Here is a 5,307-nt window from a genome sequence, read left to right as displayed (position 1 = left end):
CCCACACTCCCGGCTCTGACAACCTTCCACAATCACGTACTCGAACTCCCACTTTTACTACTACAAAAAATCCCATTTTGTGCCGATTTGAAGTGACTTGATCTCGAGAACTAAATTTTGACACTTAAGAAGCGAAAATAGGGTTGTTCTACATTTTATGTAGAATGACTTATCGATATTACATCGTCAAATCTCTAGTTTTGTGAATCTTCGCCGACAGCCAAAATGGTGAAGAAGTAGGCACAAAACGTGACCTCCAGTCTATCTTTTTCTGTAGAATCGAAACAAACAGTGCTGTTTCTTCAGCACAGTTACTGAGCGACAGAGATAACGCTATACAAAATTGATATCGGGTCCTTTAAATGCTGATATGCAATAATTATTTATTTTGGTATTTGAAATACAGACCGCTTTTAAAGAACCTTTTAATAATCGAAAATTAATTTCTGTTCCGTTTTCTTATTTGATTCAAAATGTGCGATATGATACCGCTAAAAATTGAAAACAGTTATTGCGCATAATATTCAACCAAAGCGGACTTCTTTATTTTTTTTATTGTTTTATTTCATTTATCTTAGGTTCAAGAGTGGATATGCCCAGATCACTGGTCTGTATTAAAAAATAGGCGATATTTTGGAAATTACTGTTTTACAATAGCGAAGATGACAGCATATCACTATTAGTTACCGTAAACGCTGATGTTTGTCAAATACACGAAAGGTAGAAATTTTTAGCCTGTCCATTTATACAGGTCAGTGACCTAGATGTATTCTATTTCCACGTTTGACGTAAATGTGTTAAAGGTACGTTTACATTGTATCTTAAGACAAAAAATATTGAAAATTATACAAAACATTATTTGACTTAGTTAATGTGACATCAATAATAAATTATGTTATTAGCGGTAACTTTATTGTGTTAAAGATTGTGGAAGGTGTTATTATTTAAAACAATTTACCTATATAAAACTTAATTTACTTCTAGGCTATTTTACCTTGTTTTTTTTTAATTAAGATAATTTCGATAATCTACATAATGTAGAAGTCTACCTAAACATCACATGTCATTTGCGTTTGAACTTTATTATGCTCAATGTTTATTTAGGAGAATTATTTAGTTACCTTTTACGATGATTTTCTTTGAGAAATATCTTTAAAAATCTTGGGCATAGCTCGAGTTTAGTCGTTCTTAGAACGAATACTCAAAACGTTCATCGCTTCAAACAGTAAAATAGTTCGAAATATGTTTAGGGAAAACGTTTACCATACTCTAGTCCAGTAAAGACAATTACGGTAGCGTGTAAACAATATGATGTTTAAATAAATTATTATATTTAAATAATTTGAAACATCCTGTATGTTATGAGATTTCTCTAGACAACTGTTTCCATTCGTTTTCTTTCGCTGTAGTCCTGATTAGTGAATATTACAATTTCAAAAATACTATTACATTGAGGACTTATTCGATAGTACATAACTTCATAGTTGTAAAAAGAATGGAATATAGTCGATTAGATACAGCATTTAGGATTCCCCGTTTTACTATTAGTCAAACATTCGTTTAAGAATACATTATAATAAGTATAAACCGGTGTTGATTTCCATCGTTTTCCGTGTAATTGATTTTTAATGCCGATTATTGCCAGTCTTATTCCTGTGAAGTTTTAAATTGGATTTAACGGCGGGAATATAGGGATTAAGCTATTTATAGTTATTTAAATTTCGCTTTCGTATATTATAATATAATGGGAATGGTGGAAATTATATAAATAAAGCAATATTGTTGTAAACATTTCCTTTGTGTGATGTCACATATAAATGTATACAGGGCGTTCAAAATATATCTTACCACTTGTTCGTGTTTAAATGGTGATATGTAATGTAATTATATATTTAAACTTTAACAGCATTACAAATAAACGCGGAATAAAGTTAAAATTAGGAATAAACTGATTATAAGCAAATAAAAATAAAATAATGTTTAATCCTTGTCAATATTACAATTATGAAAAAAAAAGTAATTAAACACAATAATGAGAAATGTAACTAATGAAATTTTAAAAAAATATTTAAAATTAGCGTTGCAATGCTGATCGGATTAGGTCCTCGCTCAGCTATAAATGCTGGATGCTCCTATTGAAGTACCAGCGCTGATCTTCCGCGAGAACCCTTGGTAAACCCGCGAGAAATATTGGTACAAATTTTGCTTATACTGAGTTTATTCCTAAGTTTAATTTTATACCGCGTTTATTTGTAAGACTGTAATGCACTAGCTATAAGCAAAAGGTATTTTGTGTTCATAAACCTTGTGAATTCTTACAGCTTATAATTTTAAGTGTTAATTTGTCGCTTTTCTTATATAGTTACAAATTATAATATGTATTCCTTTTTTATATGTTAATGGTAATATTTTCTCGTATTTATCGTAATTTTCAATTGGATTTTCGTAGATTCTTAATAATTTGTATGGAAACATAATTAAATATTGAACTTTCTCGAAGCAGATGTCGTAAAGGTATTTATTTGTTTGACTTTTTGATGAAGAATATATTGTCTGGTCATTTAGGAAGTGTTAAAATTGTGTAAAAAAAAAATATAAATTAATATCCTTGCCTTTGTAAAGTACACCAATTAGATTTAATACAAAATGTCATTGGTTTCAATTCTTTGAACAAGGCAACGTTTTCATTTATTTATTTTATTCTGTTAACAATTTGAAATGTTCATAAAATGTACAAAAAGTAACATACTATAAAAGTATGTAATTCAGACTGAATTCTACGACTGATTGCAGAAGAAGCAATATTAGAAGTAAAATAATTAACAAACTTCTAATAAAAACGCATTATCCTATTTATTTTATTACCTTATATAATGTTCGGTTTACATTATTCCAGTCCAGTTGAAATCGGCGCTGGGTAGGAAAATGTTAAATCACTAATGCACTTGTTTTTATTACTTGTAATCCAGCGCCAAAACACTAACTGGTGCCACTTAGCATACCAGTCCAATTAGCGTAGCGATCTCTTAAGGCCAGGCCGCAACTGGCATAATGTAGATGGCTTCAATCACTGGACTGGAATAATATAAACAAACTAATATAATCAGCCATAATCACAAGGTGTCCATCAAATGTATAAAAATTCTTATCTAGACAGAACTGTGCCAAATGTTTAAAAAACTTAATGTACCGTGAAATGTGAATCCAAATAAATAAATACAATTATTATTAATATAATATATGTATTAAAAATGTAACTCTTAGATTTATTAGTTAATAAGCGATATTGTCAATCTAATTATTGCTAAATATTTAAATACATCTTGTGCTGTATTTAGGAGCGTCTTCCATCTTAATAGTATTGTGAATTTGTTTCTCTTAGATAGCTTCGGGTCCGGGGAAAAGTGTTCGATGAATATTTATTTTTCTAGCATAAAGAATAATAATCTTCAAATCTTAATAAACCAAGACTATGTGATTTTTTTGTTGTAAAAAGTTAATAGTATTTTAATTCAGATTGATATTAATATTATTTAAGAAATGTCCTTTTTCCCGCGACCACGATCTCACTAGCCTTTCTTTCGGTGTTAATAAAATATATATGTAGATAAAATTTACAGCAATAATTAGTACCTAATTGTAGTGTACTTGGCTGTTGATGCTGCGTATGTATGTATGTATGACATTTACTAAACTATTACTATTTATTTCTTGTACTGGCTTAAGATGGTTGAAGTGTTTGTAAGCTATCGGAACTTTCACACATTGTTCAATTACTTCTTGAATTTTAGTAACTCGTTTTTAAAAAACCGACAAAATCATTGCTATCTCTTCTTTTTCAATAATAGTGAGGGAGACAACTATATTTATCGATGTTTCGTCAATGAATACTTACGGTCAAGATGACAGATTTCAATAAATTTGGACATTTTTTTATTTACATTTGCAATGTGTGAATGTTTTGTATGACGTGCGGTATGGGTTTTTGCAAAATGTATTTTTATTCTTCAAAAGAAGTCTTTCATTTAAAAAGTTATATCGATTTGATATTAAAATTGTTGCGGCTCATTATTTACAAGGTGAAAAAACAATTTCATAAATTATTAATTTATTTTTTAGGTTTAGTAAAAGTTTGTTTTAGTTACGTGGTCAGTTTGTGAAACGACTTTTGATGTATCAGTTTTCGATAAACAAAAGCCGTTGATTTTACAATGTGTATAATCTGTGGTTAAGCTTAGCTGTGAGCAAATCCGGGCTGTATTTTAAGTAAATAAATTATGATTGTTATAAGGTTGGTATGTTCGCCGGCTTACTCGACTTTTTTTTAATATTATTGCTATTGTTGAAAGTTATTGCCAAATTTTTATTTGTCCTAAAAATCTTTTGTCTATGTACATATCCATTAAATAAATTATGTACCGAGAATCATCATGTGTTTTCTTTTAAATACCCTTGTGGAAGATGCGACGCTTTGGGCTGTTTCCATAGTTTTTATATGATGCTTAAAAAATCTTGATTTATTTTGTAGACTCTACCAATAAAAACAAAGAAGACGATTACACATCCGTAGTGCTCTAGTTTTTATCATGGTTTCTGAAAATGTTCTTGGTTATAATAACAAGGCAATTAAAACTTACATAATTATTTATTTCAGAATAATTTTACAACGCTAGTCGATCTACATAAGATAAAACAAAATTTAACATAATACATTACTGTCTAATTTAATTGCCACATAGAGTTCACTAATATACTACCGTATAGAGCCGGTAAATGGTCACTAAAACTTTTAGTGGCCATTTAAAGTCTCCGAGTGCGATAGACTTACAAAATATGTGATTACACGTCTGCCCTATGTTACATAGTCTAAAACATTCTATATGTAAGAAAAATCAGTGATGGTACCAATACATATTGTGTCTGTTTTGTCAAAGAGAGTGAAAAGGACGGCAATATGTATTGCCATCACTTCGCTATGTGTCAGCTATGTTAGTGTCATTGAAGTGGTTCATGTCCTACAGTTAATGTTGAAGCGATTAAGAGAAGTATATTTGTCGCGCTTCGGAAGGCGACTGCTCCATGGGGCAGTATGGACACTTCAACCTGCAATAAAAAAAAAATCATTACACAGAGTTGTAACAAACGAAGGAAGGAGTTTACAGAGAAAACAGAAACAGTCATAAGATCTAAGTTTAATTTGACATCTTTTATGGCGTCACACATTAAACATATGTTTATTTTTTTAATTTGCATGCGATAGGTAATAAAAATAACGAAAAATCATGTGAGACTAGACTACTACTGACT

Source organism: Papilio polytes, unplaced genomic scaffold, assembly GCF_000836215.1.
Source record: "Papilio polytes unplaced genomic scaffold, Ppol_1.0 DF821400.1, whole genome shotgun sequence".
NCBI lineage: Eukaryota > Metazoa > Arthropoda > Insecta > Lepidoptera > Papilionidae > Papilio > Papilio polytes.
Note: the sequence above shows the minus strand (reverse complement) of the source record.